Source organism: Pongo pygmaeus, chromosome 6 (assembly GCF_028885625.2).
Source record: "Pongo pygmaeus isolate AG05252 chromosome 6, NHGRI_mPonPyg2-v2.0_pri, whole genome shotgun sequence".
Classification (NCBI taxonomy): domain Eukaryota; kingdom Metazoa; phylum Chordata; class Mammalia; order Primates; family Hominidae; genus Pongo; species Pongo pygmaeus.
In genome coordinates, this window is record NC_072379.2 from 43,107,664 (window position 1) to 43,125,575 (window position 17,912).

Consider the following 17,912-nt stretch of genomic DNA (forward strand, 5'->3'; position numbering starts at 1 on the left):
AAAGACTTAGAGAGCTTAGCAACCACAAACTTTCAGGGCCTTTTTTTCAAACTTATAATTTATAGATTATAATAATAAACCAAGGCATCAGATTAATAAAAAGAGATATAGTAGAGATATAAAAAAACTATGGTTGTTCTCTCTATATATTTTTGGAGATACAGCTTCCACGTTTTGCGTATATTTTGGGTATATTACTATGAAAACATTCTGAAAATAAATAGAAAACATATATAATGAATATTTTCTAGAAAATAAAAAATTTAAAATTAATTCAAGAGGAAACAGAAAACCTGAATAAATAACAAATAATTGAATTGATAATCAAACATCATGTAACCAGAACACGTTATAAGTATTTTCCCAAAATTTCTTGGATCAGATAATCCCGGTCTTTTATAAGCCAATCAAGAAAATTTTTAAAAAGGGACAGCTACCCAAATCATTTTCTAAGGATAGGACATCTTTGATACAAACTGAACAAGCATAAGAAAGGAAATGAAAGATAATTACAGAAATCCCAAATAAAATTAGCTGCAAATCAAAAACAGTATTTGTATGAAAAATACTAAAATATGTCTTCCAGGCCAAGTGCTATCCATATGATCCCTCCTGTGAAATCAAGAGACCCTTTCTCCTTGGTCATTTCTAATGTTATTCAGGAGGGTATGCAAGACTTCTGACATTCACCTTTTATACTAACTTTATTTCATCTTACTTTTTACTAAAACATTTCCTTGGTTTCCTGTTCCTCACCTATATTTAAATATATTTTATCTTGCTGTATTCTATGTATTTTGTATGTTTTCAGTACTAGAAGGGATGCAAATATTTGAAAGTGTATCTATATATAAACATAGATGTAAAAGGATGTTCTGTGACTCAGATTTGGCACTTTTGTGCTCACAGGAAAACTCAGGTCATTAAGTGCCCCATGATTGGTCAATAATTGGGGCCAGATACCCTCCTCATCCCATCAGACAGCTTGTTAGTAAGAAAATTTGGACGCCATCTCTCCTCATCCCAGTCCCAACAATGCAGCCATAATCCTTACAGAGAAAAGTTGAGGGGGATCTCTAAATCCCTTTCCATGACTCTCTTTTCTCTCAAAGGTGCTGGAGTAGAAAAAAGGGACAAAATAATATATGTCTTCTTTCTTCTCTGCGATGGCTTGAATATCCCTACGAAAACTGACGTTGAAATTTAACTGCCATTGTAACAGTATTAGAGGTGGGGCCTTTGAGAGGTGATAGGTCATGAAGGCTCTGCCCTCATAAATGGATTAATGCCATTATTGAAGGCATTAATTATCAATGGGTTCCTGATAAAAAGGATGACTTTGGCCTGGTTCTCCTTTCTCGTCTCTTGCTTCTGCTTCTGTCTTTCTACTATGTTCTCACCAGATGCCAGTGCCATGCTACTGGACTTCCCAGCTTCCAGAACTGTGAGCTGAATAAACTTATTTATAAATTACCCAGTCTGTAGTATTCCATTATAGCAACAGAAAATGAACCAAGACAATTTCCAAGACCCTCAAACCACAATTCTGATCTGTAGTGGATGGCATAGGAGGCTGGGGCAAGAAACAAGAGATGTAAGCTGAATATAAAATTAGACTTGATTGGATTACTTATAAATACAAGTGACCAGAAGGTTATGGAATATGCCCAAGACATTATTAAGATACCCTACCAAATTGAGACTGCTCAATAAAGCATCTATCTATCTATCTATCTATCTATCTATCTATCTATCTATCTACCTAGCTATCCACATGTGTACATCTGCATATATGTACACGTGTGTGTGTGTGTGAGTGTCTTGGTAAATATATAAAATATCCACTTCTGTTCAAATGTCCTTGATTGTATTAGCTGGGCTTGAAAGCTTATTGCAACTCCATTGCTATGGCTTTATGGCTTTGCCATTCCACTGTTCCACATTACCGGCAGGCTGCATAATATCCCCTTTTGATTACTCTATCAATCACTGGACTTGTGCTGTATTAATTCTGTTTGTATGTTTCTCTCAAAAACACACTAAGTTATACCCATACCCATTAATCCCTCCCTAATATATAATGTTCTCTTAGTCAAGGATGGATGCGTTAATAATTTAAATGTTTGTCATAAGCTTTTACAAGATACATAATACCTTCTCTGCTCCCATTCTGGGCTTAAAATTAAAAAAAAATCCCAGAAAATGTGGGATTAGCTAATTAATAATGGTATCAGTATAGTGATAATTACATAATACACGAAATCAATAGCATAACCACAGTAATTCTGTTGTTACAAAATTGCAATTTAAAGTAATTTACAATATTATAAGAACTCTATTGATATTTCCTGATATTTTTAACTTTGAAAAGACTGTTGTTTCATTTTATTTATTTTTTTATTTATTTTTGAGACAAGGTCTTGCTCTGCCACCCAGGCTGGAGAGCAGTGGTGTGATCATGGCTCACTGTAGCCTTGACCTCCCGGGCTCAAGCCATTTTCCCACCTCAGCTTCCCAAGTACCTGGAACTACAGGCACACACCACCATACTCAGCTAATTTTAAATTGTGTGTGTGTGGAGATGGGGTTCTGCTATGTTGCCTAGGCTGGTCTTGAACTCCTGGGCTAAAGTGATCCTACCACCTTGGCTTCCCAAAGTGTTGGGATTAGAGGCATGAGCCACTGCACCTGGCCTGTTCGTATTTTTTTAGTAACTTTTTTCCAGGCTAATAACCCATTGCCCTGAAAAATGCTGAGAAAGCTACACGGAGCAAAGCCTGTCATGACTTGAGATTTGTTACTGGAGCATAGTTATTTTCTTCTAGCAAGACAAGCCTGATGGAGACAAAGATGGGGACCTGCTAAGAGGGCCCCCAAAAGGATGGAATCACAGTCAGAGATGAGCCTGGCTGAAGTGGAATTTCTGCTGTGGCCGTTTTATGTAGATATGCCAAAGACAATTGCCTACCATCTCTGAAATTTCTTTGGTTCTCTCCCACCTGCCTGCTCCATCATTCCTGATTCTTGTATTTCCTCATTTCTAGATACTCCTTTGGCTCTGTCTGTACCTGGTTTCTGTTTTTCTGAAGCCTTTGTGCTTAGAAATCTGCTTAGATTTGCTCTCCTCAGACTCTAGCCCCACCTTTGATTTTTGGTTATCAGTCTTACAGGATGTCACTTTTAGTGTTAGTCTTCAGCTTTTTCAATGAACGAGGTACCAGTTCCAGCTCCAATCTGTAGTGTTTGCCAGTTTTCTTGGTGCAAATACTCCCTCGATGGCTGATTTCACTAAATGTGGAGTTGGGAAGAGGTGTACACGGTTGGTTCCTGTCAGCTCACATGAGCTGGCTCCAGCTCACCACCCACCACTATGGATGGATGTGCCAAGCTAACCCCTTGCCCAGCTCACTCTATTCCTCCATAAGACATTGGCAATGGTTTTCAAGGAGTTTCACTGCTGCTCTCAAAAACTCTATCTTATGTCCTCAGAAGTTGAAAAATGATGCTAACAGACAAGTGCAAGGAACACTTTGGCAAGTGAATATCAAACAGTGTGTCTCTGAGTCTCAGGTTCTGTGAATGAGCCTCAGGCATCACTGTAGAACAAGAGGCAGTACCTCCAGTCTCCCACCCCACGTAAACAGAAGAGTGTCCCCTGTGTTTTCATGTTGGTGTTCCATTCATGAGTTCCTTTCATAAAATGGTTCAGCAGCTGATTTTACTAACAAAAGAACTGATTTTTGTACTTAGATGATGGTTGTCTATGTCAGGGAACTTAAAAAATCATTTGTGAAACTGCTGTCCTGGGGAAATAATGCCGTCTTTAGGGCTGCTCACATACTCACCACCAGTACCAGCTCTGCATTTCAGAGAATGATTTTCTTCCATAAATGTGATTTTTTTGTGCTAATGACACTGTTTACTTTGTCCAGGTCAAAAGCACACTTTAATGTCTGATTAAATTATCTCGTAATTTCTAATCAGTCAGGACTGAAGTGAATGATCTATCTTAAACTAATCAGAGATTGTTTACAACTCCTTGGGGCTGGCTGATGACAGTAATCATTTAGCAATTGTGCTTAAATCCTGGAGAGACCACGACTCTTGGCCAGGCACTGTGATTTATCTCCAGGTGACGGGGCTTTTAGCTTAACCTGGCTGCTTGTACTGCTCCATCAAAAAGGTTTTGGCAATTTCCCTTTCTAATAAGTCTCATTCTCATTTACTCATGATGTTGTCGAAATGATTAAATGTGGTAACTCTGGTAAACAATCTACTGGTATATATAATTCTGGTAAAGCACTCGGCATCAAGAAGTATCTTCTAAAGGTCGGATGCTGTGGCTCACGCTTGTAATCCCAGCACTTTGGGAGGCTGAGGCAGGCAGATCACCTGAGATCAGGAGTTCAAGACCAGCCTGGCTAATGAACATAGTGAAACCCCATCTCTACTAAAAATTCAAAAAAATTAGCCAGGCATGGTAGTGTGTGTCTGTAATCTCAGCTACTTGGGAGGCTGAGGTAGGAGAACTGCTGGAACCCAGGAGGCGGAGGTTGCAGTGAGCCGAGATCGTACCACTGCACTCCAGCCTGGGTGACAGAGCGAGACTCCTTCTCAAAAACAAAACAAAACAAAACAAAAAAAACCAACAAACAAAAAAACAATTCAAAAAAGAGAAGTATACTCTAAAGGTTCAGGCCCAACCCTGACCCTTGGTGTTTATGCCTATATTTGACTCTTCAAGTTGTCTGCCAGTGGTTTGGGTAATTGTAGGGTAATGATTTGGTTATGTTTAAATTGTTTGGTAATCTTTTGGTTAGGTTGGTGCAAAGTAATTGCAATTTTGGCCATTACTTTTAATGGCAAAACCACAATTACGTTTCCTCCAACCTGATATTTAACAACATCTCACAACCAGCACCAGCATTAGAAAACACCCTGAGCTCTCTGTACTGTTTGTTTGATGTTCTTCTCACACACCAGAGCCCTAGTTTAAACATACTGTAGGGAGATAAGCAAAGGGATATTGAAGAGACCAGAAGACAAAAGCGAGGGATCATGGCTAAGTATATTTACCTCCACACTTCTCTGTGTTCACGCCTCAGCCTGGTCCAGTCTTCCTTGTTTCCCACCTGGCTTCTGTAATTGCCTCCTAACTGATGTCCTTGCTCCCTGCCTCCTATCAGCAGAGTCGGAGAGTCTATGTTCCACACCTCGCCAGCAGCCATCATTGTTGATCTTCTTCAGTTTGGCCATACCATTGCACACTGCTGAGCGTGCAGTGGTATCACACTGTAAGTTTAATTTTCATTCCTGGATGTCAAAATAAGTTAAACACCTTTTCATAGGTTTAGTGGCATTTGGACATCCCCGCTTTGTGTGGTGGCTGTTGAAGTCTTTGTTCCATTTTTCTGTTGGTTTCTGTCCTTTTCTTTTTGATTTTAGGGGGTAGTGTTTGTAGTCTAGATATTAGTTGTCACCCAGACATAGCTCAACATCTTTACCCACTCTGTGGCTTGCTCTTAATGGAAAGTTTTGATGAACGGTGGTTCTTAATTTTATTGCCATTCAATTAATTATTCTTTTATTTTATGATTAATGCTTTCTATTTTCTATTTAAGATTTTTTTTTGGCTTCCACAAGGACATGAAAGTATTCTTACTTGTTTTCTTATGAATTAGAAGCTTTATTGTTATAATTTCATATCTAAATGTACAATTGATTTGGAATAGACTGTGTATGTTGTGGGACTGCATTCAAGGTTTCTTTCTTTTCTATATGGACAGCAAATTGACCCAACATCTAATTTTGAACAGGCTATCCTTTCCGTAACGCACAGCAGGAGCACTGCTGTCGTAAAATTATGATGATATGTGATGCATCTATTTCTGGATTCTAATCTACTTAATTAGCTATTTGTCTGTTCTGTGCCAATGCCACACTATTTAATTCTTAGAGCTTCATATTTTATCTGGACATCTGGCAGTATAAAAGTCTGCTTTTTTTTTCTTTTCTTTTTCAAGACTCTCTTACCTCTACTTGGCATTTTGTATTTGCATATAAATGTTAGAATTAGCTTGTCAAGTTACATTAACATATCTCCCAGGACTTTGATTAGGATATCACTGAAACCACAGATCAATTTGGGGAAGAATTGACACCTAAAGAATATTGACTTTTCTAAGCCTTGAACAATATCTCCTTTCATCTAGGCCGTTTTAAATTTCTCTCAGCAAAGTGGTAGTGCACGGTGTAACCATCTTCCTCCTCTGTGGTTAGATTTATTCCTTGGTTTTTGATGCTATTATAAATAGTATCTTTTAACGATTTTTATCTTCTATTTGCATATAGAAATATTTATTTTACGTATCTACATTTTATTTATTCAGTTACTTTGCTAAATTCACTAACTAATTTGGGTAGTTTGGGTAATGTTTTATACTGTTTACTGACACAACAATGTTATCTGAAAATACAGACAGTTTTGTGTCCTCCTTTCCAAAGCTGACATACTTTATTTGTTTATTTTTTTACCTTGTTGCACTGGCTAGAATCTCTAGCACAATATTAAACAGAAGTGGCTAAAGTGTGCATCCTTGTCTTATTCTTGGTTCTAAGGAAATATATTTTAATATTTTACCAGTAAGTATAGTGTTTGCTGTGGATTTTATTGTTGTTATTATTATTAAGTCCTCTATTGGATTGAAAATGTAAAAAGTAAAGTAGAGGTTCCTCTTCAAAGACTTTCCTCCCCTTCTAGTTAGGAATAAATAGTAACTTCTCTTAGAATCAAAATTCATTCAAAGACCTGTGCTAACATTCCTAAATATCTGCTAGCCGTAATAAAGAAATCAATGTACTTTATGTTCTTAGCTCCCACAATTTAGCCTAAATATTTGCCCTGGCATGCTTATATTGGTCCAAGTAAGCATTAGGTCATAGCCTCTTCCTCTTCCTTATTTTAAGGTGTTTTTACCTTTCTCAGCATTCCACAAGTTACTTCCTCCTTGCTTTGTTCTCCTCTGCCTTTGCCTCTTTTAAAAAGTTCTAAGTTGCTAGCCAATCGTGACAAATACAGAATGTGAGGTCCTGTTCCAGCCAATGGAAACTGGACACAGCAGTAGGGTGGACGTGTCAGGTTATAAATGACCTTGTCTCCTTTGTTCGGCATACTCTCATGGCAAAACTGCTGGCGAGTGTACCCTTTCTGCAGAAAGTAAAAACGGCCTTGCTGAGGAAATTAAATTTATATTCAAGTGCTATTTCTTTACAGCATCGGGAAACAAGCATTTCTAACAAAAAAGTTCCCTTCTATTCCTAGTTTTGTAGTTGTTGAAGATCATAAATGAATATTAAATTTTATCAAAGACTTTTTATGGATCTATAGAGATAAACATGATTTTTCTCCTTTATGTTGTCAACGTGGCGGATTACATTAATTTATTTTTAAGTTAAATTATTTCACTAGTACACTTACAAAGAATAGCACAGAAGACAACATTTAAAACCTATATTAGCTTATAGGATAACTTACAAAGTACAGTGAAGAGGTGGAATCTATTAGATGATAAAAATGCTACAAAACACATTTGTTGCTTGTTTTAAAAAATCCGAATGTTGGTAATGTCCAGAAAAATGTAAAATAATTGTTTCTCATTGCTACACAGTTAATTGTTGAAACTTGTTCACTGCAACAAGAGATGGGCATGGAATGAATTCTTCACAGTGGGGTCTTTGCCCTGAATGCAGCCACAGTCTCTGCAATAGTGGTACAGAGCAGCTAAAATGCCAATACAAATCTCACTATCTTTTTGGCTGGATGAACCAGGCAAAGAAGTCTGGGGCAACCAGCACCACCAGAGAGTAAAGGAGGAACTCTGGAAAGAAGAGAGACAAAGGAGAGCCCCAAACGATGTATAGAAACTCGGCCCAAGTTCATGGCTGATCTCAGAATCATACATGCACAGGGCAAATGAAATCAGTTTGCAGTTAGGGCTTAAAGAACTGAACTGAGATCTGAGGTGCCTCCCACCACTTGGATGACAGTAGGAGCTGCGCCAAATCAATGTAACAAAAACATCAATACCTCCGAAGCAAAATCCAGAGTCTCTTCAGTATAACATTAACAATGCTTGAGATATCACCCAGAATGACTTGCTTTTAAAAAAAAAATCACAAAACATGACCCATTTTCAATATTCTCCAGATGTTGAAGTTATCAGGAAAATACTTTAAAGCAGCTATTATAACTATATCCAGTGTGGTAAAGGAAACTATTAACTTATGATGAATATACATAGGTAAGAAATATCATCAGCAAAATAAAGCACATTAAAAAAACCCAAATGGTAATCTTAAAATAAAAAATTCTGATATCTGAAAATATTCATTGCATAGAAGCAATAGTAGAATGGACTCTATAGAGAAAACATACAATAAAACTGAAGATAGATCAATAGAAATTATCTAATTACAAGGAGAGAGAAAACACCCTCAGGGACCTGTGGGACTCTGAAGATCTAGCATATGGGTCATTTGGAGCTCAAGAAAAAGGGGAGAGAATTAAACAGAAAAATATTTGAAAAAAATAAATAATGGCCAAACTTCCTTGATTTGGTGAAAACATAAACTTATAGCTTCAAGAAGTTCAGTGAACCAACAACAGATTAAATTAGAGGAAAACTGTTATGAGTTGAATTGTGTCCCTCAACAGGTATACTGAAGTCTAAGACCCTGGTGCTTTTGAATGCAAACTTATTTGGAAATAGGGTCTTTACAGATGTAATCACGTTAAGATGAAGCCATTAGGGTGAGCCCTAATCTCGTATGACTGATGTCCTTCTAAGAAGAAGAAAATTTGGACACAGAGACACACAGGGAGAGCACCACGTGAAGATGGAGGCAGAGATGGAGTCTGCAAGCCAAGAACGCCAAGAATTGCCTACCTCGCTGGAGCTAGGAGAGAGGCATGGAACAGCTTTAGAGCCTTCAGAAGGAAACAACTCTGCCCACACCTTCATTTTGGACTTCTGGCCACCAGAACTATGAAACAATATATTTTTGTAGTTTTAAGCCACCTAATTTGTGGGACTCTGTTATGACAGCTCTAGGAAACTAATACAAAAACCATGCCTGGGAATGCCAAAATCCAACTTGAAAACCAAAGACAAAGAGAAAATCCTGAATCTGCCAGAGAAAACTGACACCTGACAGATAGGAAAGCAACAATGATTTAAATTATTATAGATTTATTATTGGAAACTATGGAGACCATAACACAGTGGAACTGCATTTTAAACCTTTTTTTTGAGATGGGGTCTTGCTATGTTACCCTGGCTGGCCTTGAACTCCTGGGCTCAAGTGATCCTCCCACCACAGCCTCCTGAGTAGCTGGGATTGTAGGTGTGTGCCACCTCACTGGGTGGAACCATAGTTTTTCAAGTGTTGAGGGGAAACATACCAGTTAACCCAGAATTCTGTATCCAGTGAAAATATCTGCAGAGAAAATATCTGCAGGACATGAAATAAAGACATTCAAATAAACAATAAGAAGATTAGACTCAGCAGGCCCACTCTAGAAAGGCCAGGGGAAGGAGCTCATGATGAAGGGAAATGATATCAGAGGAAAACCCAGGTCTTCAGAAATAAATGAAGAGGCCAGGTGCGGTGGCTCATGCCTGTAATCTCAGCACTTTGGGAAATCGAGGCAGGTGGATCACCTGAGGTCAGGAGTTTGAGACAAGCCTGGCCAACATGGTGAAAACCCATCTCTACTAAAAATACAACAATTAGCTGGGTGTGGTGGTGGGTGCCTGTAATCCCAGCTACTCGGGAGGCTGAGGCAGGATAATCACTTGAACCCAGGAGGCGGAGGTTGTAGTGAGCCGAGATTGTGCCATTGCACTCCAGCCTGGGCGACAAGAGTGAAACTCTGTCTCAATAAATAAACAAACAAATAAATAAATAAATAAATAAAAGAAATAAATGAAAAGCATTAGAAATAGGAGATGTATGGGGAGGCATTAAGGACTATATTTTTTTTCTAATTTCTTTAAAATACACATCCACTTAAAGCAAAAATTTTTAATATCGTCATGTAGGGTTAATAATGTATATACAATGTGATATATATAATAACTGTAACAAGAAAGATCATGAGTGTGGATAAATGCAGGTAATATTGTTGAAGAGTTACTGCATTTTATGTAAAGTGGTACAAAATTAACTCAATGTAGGTCATGAAAATATAGGAAGGTATTTTACAGTCCCTAAAGCAACTACAAAGGAAGTAACGCAAAGCTATGTACCTAAAAATCCAGTAGATAAATTGAAATTAAATTCTAAAATATATTCAAATAATCCAAAAACAAGTCAAGAAGGGGAAATAGGAAAACAATCCAGAGGACAAACAGAAAACAAATAATAAAATAGTAGGCCTAAATACAATTACATGAATAAATATGTTAAATGGCAATGGGCCATTCATTCCTATTAAAAGGCAGAGATTATTGTAATAAATGAAATTAAGTCCCAAGAATATGCTGTCCATAGGCAATGTACTTTATAAGTAAAAACACAAACATTTTGAAAGTAAATGGAACAAATACTAAACATAAGGGAGGCTGGAGTGGCTATATTAGTGTGATAAAACAGCCTTCAAGACAAGGAGCATTACCAAAATTAACATTTTGCTCCTTGGTAATATTTTATAATTATAAACATGATGCGTAGGCACAACTATGCAAGTACCTAATATCAGAGCTTCAAAATACATGAAACAAAGGTTGACAGAATTAGAGAAACAGACAATTTCATGAACATAGTAAAGGATTTAAACATGCTTCTTGTGGCAACTGATAAAACAGCTAGACACAGAAAGCAATAAAGACACAGAGAATCTCTACAACTCAGTCAACCACCTTGACTCAACTGATATTTATAGGACTTGATATGCCACTATAGGGGAATATACATTCTTTTCAAATTGATATGGTAAGTCTACCAAAATGCATCATATGCTGGACTGTAAAACATGGCTTGATAAATTTAAACAGATTGCAATCATATAGAGTATGTTCTCTAACCACAATAAAATAAAATTAAAAGTCAGTAACAAGAAGATATTTAGGAAAATCCCCAGGTTTGGAAATTAAACAACTTACTTCAAAATAATCCATGGGTCAAAGAAGGAATATGAAGAAATATTTTTGACGGAATGATAATAAAAGTATAAAATATATACAAATTTATAAAATGCAGTTAAAACAGAGATTAGAAGGAAATTTATTGCTTAAATAATTATATTAGAGAATAAATGTAAGTCTAAAATCAAGACCTAGAATTTTACCCTAAGGAGCTAAAAAAAAAAAAAAAAAAATAGAAAGAAGGCAATAAAGGAGATAAATAAATAAAAATAAGGGCATATATAAAAATAAATAGAAAACAGTTAAACATAGAGAAAATGATGTCAAGAGCTAGTTCTTTCACAAAATAAACAAATTTAATAAACCCATATTTAGACTGGTTAACAAAAAGAGAGAAAAAAAGCAATTCACCAATATATAAATGAAACAGGTATTATCCTTAATAGGCCTACAAACATTAAAGGACAATAAAACAATATTTTGAACAACTTTATGCCAAACAACACGAAAAGATGGCAATATTTCTTGAAAGACAAACGCTTTCTCTTAGAAGAAATAGGTAATCTAAATGACTCTTTATATTTAAAAGACTAAATTCATAATTTAAAGTCTTCTCACAGAGAAACTCCAGCCTAAGATGTTTTCACTGGTAAATTATATCAAACATTTAAGGAAGAAATAATAATTATACACAGACATTTCCAGAAAATATAAGAGGAGGAAAATTTCCTGTTGTGGACTGAAACCTGTTATGGACTGAATGTGTGTGTGTGTCTGTCTCCTTCCACCACCAACCCCCAAGTTCATATGTGAAACTCTAACACCCAAAGTGATGGTATTAAGAGGCGGGGCCTTTGGAGGTCATTACGTTTAGATGAGGTCATGAGGATAGGGTCCTCACGATGGGATTAGTGCCCTTATAAGAGTGTGCTCTCTTTCCTTTTCTCTCTTTCTAACGTGTGGATGCAGCAAGAAGGCAGCCAAAGAGGCCCTCACCAGAACCCAATCATGCCAGCACCCTGGGCTCGGACTTCCCAGCTTCGGAACTTTGAGAAATACATATCTGCTAAAGTTTAAGCTAACCAGTCTATGGTGTTTTGTTATAGCAGCCCAGGTTGACAAAGACATTTCCCAAATTATTTTAAAGGCCAGCTGATACCAAAACCAATACCAATACCACCGATACCAAGACCAGACTAATACAAGAAAACTGAAGACCAATATTCTTCATGAATGTGCATGCAAAAATCCTTGGCAAAATATTAGTAAACCAAATCCAACAATGTATGAAAAGAATGATACCTCTTGACCAAATAGGAAATCAATGGCTTCTATTCCTGATTCTTTATATCTATCCCACGCATGGCAGTAGGGAAGTTTCCATAAAATTTTAATCAGACCGTGATGCTTCCCTGTTAAAAACACTCCAATGTCTTCTTATCACTCTTAGAGTAACATCCCAACTCTCCTCCGTGGCTTACAAGGCGCTGGCCCTGCCTCTCTCCAGCTTCCTTTTATGCCCCACCCCTCACACACTCACTGTACTCCAGCCACAATGACCTCCCTGCCATGCTGGTTACACTCGGGCCCTCACACTAGCTGCATCCTCTGCCTGGAACATGGATCTAACCAGGTTCTTGCATGTCTGGCTTCTCAGGTCATGTGACGGTGACTCAGAAAGGCCTCCCTGGGCCACTGCTAACTAAAGAAGCCCCTTAGTCATGCATATCCTGTAACTGTGTGAGACTTCCTTCACACTACTTACTGCCCACCGAAATTATATTGTTAACTTATTTGTGTGTTTTGTTTTGTCTTCTCACATTGGAATATAAGCTCCATGAGCAAACGCTAGGCCTTCTCTGTATAATCTTCTAATCTTGTGATCAGATTGATGCAGCTGGCTGACAGTGCATGCATGGGGATTAATCCGCCCAGCTTTGGAAGGCAAAGGCAGAGAGAAGGCGTTGGAGGCTAACAAACACTATGGCTCTAGGCTGGAGTTTAGTATTTGCTCCATCCACTCGATATTCCTGAGAATCTGCTTTTAGGAGTTCTTAGTTTTATTCAGATGTCTAAATATACTCTCTAGGTGAGCACCCAAGACTCCAGTTGCTGCTGTTTGTGTTTAACTTCTCTGTGTAACTATCATCTTAAAAGTGTTCATTGTATCCATCTAGGAAAGAAAACGAACCTGAAAATCAAGCAGAGTGTTCCCTGAGTACAAAGAGTTTCTAGTTACAGTCATAATGAAGAGAAGGAGATTGATTAATCAACATGGAACTCTCTTGTTTATTTATAGTCACTTTCATTGCATTTCATATGTATTTATTTCTCTTAATTTTTCCCTCCTTATCTTAATAGAAACTTTAATTTTTCTAAGGTTTAACTTTTTTGTCTTTTTTTTTTTTTGAGCCAGAATTTCACTGTGTTGCTCAGGCTGGCCTCAAACTCCTGGCCTTAAGCAATCCTCCCACCTCAGCCTCCCAAGCAGCTGTAACTAACATGTCTTAATTAGCAAAAAAAATACGTTTCAAGTTTGACTTTACATAAATTTGAAAAGAATCGCATAAGACTTCAATGCAACATTAACCACAGAAATAAATGTAGCATGTACACTACATATTAAAGGATATTCTTGCACTTCAGTGCCAGGGCAACTTCAATGATTTCTCGCTGAATGTCCTTTATATATTAGTCAGTAAACACACAAAGCAGGGCAGTTTGGTTCTTACCCTCTTGCATAGAAATGTGAAGACTTGCATGGATCTTGTAGGAACAGGGTATCATCATTTCACTCACCAAGGTGCAATATGGGACCCCAAAGCCAACATTAGCTTTTATTTGCAAGGAATAAGGGAACCATCCTAAATGACAGTGACTAGAATAAACCCAGCCCAGTTGCTTGCACACCGCAAGCTCTAACCACATGACGTTTCCAAACAGTATGCTAAGTGTCTGTGGGATGCCTTGGCAGCTTTGCACATGCTGTTCCTTCTGCTTGGAAGGACCCTTCCACCCTGAAAAGCATTTTGTCCCCTGTAAAGACCAAGTCCAGTAGCACATCCCCTGTGAAGTCTCTCAGGCCACGGTGCTCTTTTCTTTGTATTCTGTAGTGTTTTGTTCACACTTTGATTAGAACATTTATTGTGTTGTATTGTCTCCTTGCACTAATCTCAGAGTTCTTTTTTTTTTTTTTTTTTTTGAGATGAAGTCTCGCTCTTGTTCCCCAGGCTGGAGTGTGATGGCGCGATCTCAGCTCACTGCAACCTCCGCCTCCCAGGTTCAAGCGACTCTCCTGTCTCGGTCCCCCGAGTAGGTGGGATTACAGGCGCCTGCCACCATGCCTGGCTAATTTTTGTATTTTTAGTAGAGATGGGGTTTCACCATGTTGGCCAGGCTGGTCTGGAACTCCTGACCTCAGGTGATCCACCCGTCTCAGCCTCCCAAATTGCTGGGATTACAGGCATGAGCCACCACGCCCAGCCATCTGAGAGGTCTTATCTGTCAATCAGCTATGTGTCCTTTCAGTGACTTCTGTTTTTACTACAGAGGAGACATTTAATAGACATTTCTTAAATGAAAGGGAGAAGTTGTGATCAGTTTGAATATCTGTTATAAATTGTTGATACTCTTCCAGAATTTACTCAGATCTGCCTAAGAATAAAACTGTTCAGTATCAGGCTCTAGAGGCAGACTACCTGGTTCAAATACTGGTTTTGCCGTTTACCAGCTGTGTGGCCTTGGGAAATTTACTTAACTTCTCTGTGCCTTAGTTTCCTCCCCTTTAAACAAAGATTATAATAGTGTATACCTCATAGGGGTGTTGTGAGGATTAAGTGAATTGATTACGTAAAATCTTTAGAACACTGCTTGGCATAGTAGGCCCTTTATAAACCCCATAACCTACTATTAGTAGGTTCCAGGAACTAGAAATACCCGATGAATTAGATGTGATTTCCTTTTCTTCAGCGTCTTGTGGGAAAGACAGAGGTGGAAATAAAAGGAACCTGGCAACACCATGGTAGAGTCTGTACAAGGAAGTGCTTTGTTCTTAAGGCCTGGGGTGGGGGAGTCCAGGAGCACCCCATATGGGAAGTGGTAGTTTAGCTGAGATTTGATGGATGAGTGGTAACTGCTGGGTGGATTAGGTGGGGATGCGCATTTTAGACAAATATAAGTAAAGACAAAATATATGAAAGACAGGCCAGGGGCGGTGGCTCACGCCTGTAATCCCAGCACTTTGGGAGGTCGAGGCAGGCAGATCACCTGAGGTTGGGAGTTCAAGACCAGCCTGACCAACATGGAGAAACCCCATCTCTACTAAAAATACAAAATTAGCTGGGTGTGGTGGGGCATGCCTGTAATCCCAGCTACTCGGGAGGCTGAGGCAGGAGAATCACTTGAACCCAGGAGGGGGAGGTTGCAGTAAGCCAAGATCACACCAGTGCACTCCAGCCTGGGTGACAGAGTAAGACTCTGCTTAAAAAAATATATATCTATATATATATTTTATGCAAAACTGTCCATTCAGCCCCTAAATTGTACTACAGTTCCCAGGGTCCAAGTACCTCTTGGACCCTGCATAGCTCCTCTGCATAGCTCCTCTGCAGAGCATTCAAGGCCTTCTCTGATCAGGCATTGCTTACCATTGTGTCAGTTAAGGATGTATTTGGCTCCATGCAAGGGGAAGTCTGGCTTTTCTGGGACTTTTCTCCCAGGAAGAAAATGCAAAGTCCTGCAAGGAGAAGGCTCTTTTGGCCTGTTGCTTTCTTCCTGTCTGGAATTTGGACTTGAGGCTTTAACAGAGGAGGATGAGGCCATCTGCTAAGGATGGTGCAGTGGCAGGCCTGGAGAGCTGGGAGCCCTGGGGGCTCACTCAGCAGTGGCACTGCCTGGATCACCTCCCTCTGGACGTCTTGTTTGTGAGAAATATCAGAGCCAGCCAGACTTCCCCCTGCATGGAGCCAAATACATCCTTAACTGACATAATGGTAAGAAATGCCTGATCAAAGAAGGCCTTGAATGCTCTGCAGAGGAGCTATGACATTGACACTTGGACCCTGGGAACTGTAGTACAATTTAGGGGCTGAATGGACAGTTTTGCAGCAACACAAACCTTGGTTCAAATCTCCTTCAGCCAGTTACACACTGTTTAACTTGAGACATCAGTTATCCTCAGCCTGAGCCTTATTAGGGGGACATGAGATGAGGCATATTTTAGATCAGTAACTCCAACTGCAGCATGTGGGATGGAAGGGAGGTGGCCCAGAGCAGAGGACTGTGGAGAGTTTGCTAGTATTCTGCCAGAACAAAATCAGTCTTAACCAAAGCTTCAGAAATCATTTCAGAACTTAAAGTGGATTCTAGTTGACATTTTTATCCAAAAAACATTCTGATGGTGCTGGATTTTCCGAACATTCTCTGACACTTAAAACACCTTTATGACTAAATGTCTTAGAATAGGTTCCTTTAAAGTCCTTCAGGAGAGAGAAGCCTTTCCCCCTCATACAAAATAAATTCTTGTGACATCTTTTATTATCTCTAGGAATGCAAGGAAGAGTTCAGAAATAATTGATGAGCATAGCCAGGACTGAAGAAACAAATTAAGATTCATTATTCCATTCTAGCGGTGCTATCAGTGTTTTAGAATCTGTTGATAACCAACGCTAGGAGGAAGTTTAAGTACAAGTCTATTTCCCTCACGTCCACTTCAAAGCTCTAACGAAGCTCTTCTGGGAAGCCTGGGAGAGGGTTAATTAAGCCCAGGAAGGGGGTGGTATGATTTAATGGATAATAAAAAATCTTTGCTTGCATATGTCTAATTATGTTTTCTTGTCAAGGATGCTTGAAAGCTCTAAGTCAGAGATGATCCACTCTGAAAAATAAGGGAAGAAATCCTCTCCAAAGCAAGTTCCTTTGGTGGGAGCACGTTTCCATCAATAATAGGCTGATGAGGGTAATCTAAGGCTCAGGTGGAGGATAACTGATCTCTCAAATTTATAAAACTATTAACTGGCCAAGCTCGGATTAGAATCCAGGTTTCTATGACTGTAAAACTATACTTTTAACCTACATTATATCCCATCCACTCTCATGATCTAGGCCTCCCTGCCCCTCAGTCATATGGTTTGGAGGTCATAGCTTCAAGCTCAGGTCTGGCAGGGAGGCAGCCAAATGGGTGGTGATGACTTTCTTTTTTCTTTCTTTTTTAGAGACAGGGTCTCGCTCTGTCACCCAGGTTGGAGTACAGTGGCATGATCCCAGCTCACTACAACCTCTGCCTGTCAGGCTCAAGAAATCCTCCCACATCAGCCTCTCCAGTAGCTGGGACCACAGGCACACACCGCCAGGCTCAGCTAATTTTTTTTTTTTTTTGGTAGAGCTGGGGTTTCGCCATGTTGCCCAGGCTGGTCTTGAACTTCTGGAGTCAAGCGATTCACCTGCCCTAGCCTCCCTAAGTGCTGGTATTATAGGTGTGAGCTACCTTGCCTGGCCAAATAAGTGGTGCCGACTTTCTACATGTCCTTTAGGAGAGAACTTTGAGGACCCTCCTAACCCCCGGCAAAGGTGACACTTTTAGGAGTGGAGAAGGGCCTTTGTAGACAACACAGACTATTCAACACTCTAGCAAGCTGCCCAGCCCCTTGCAAATCATGAAGATGGGATAAACCATTAGGCTTCATTATCTATTTAAATCAAACAATATTTAACCCAACCAGGGATATTTTAGGGCTTACTGATTCGATTCACCTATCCCAGGAACCTGAC

At 39.1% G+C, this 17,912-nt stretch overlaps 1 protein-coding gene across 4 annotated transcripts in view; it reads right to left on the bottom strand.

The window, feature by feature from the left end:
• The window catches only part of HECW1 (HECT, C2 and WW domain containing E3 ubiquitin protein ligase 1), a 460,467-nt gene that overhangs the window by 138,724 nt on the left and 303,831 nt on the right, over window positions 1-17,912 (bottom strand). The window lies entirely within an intron of this gene.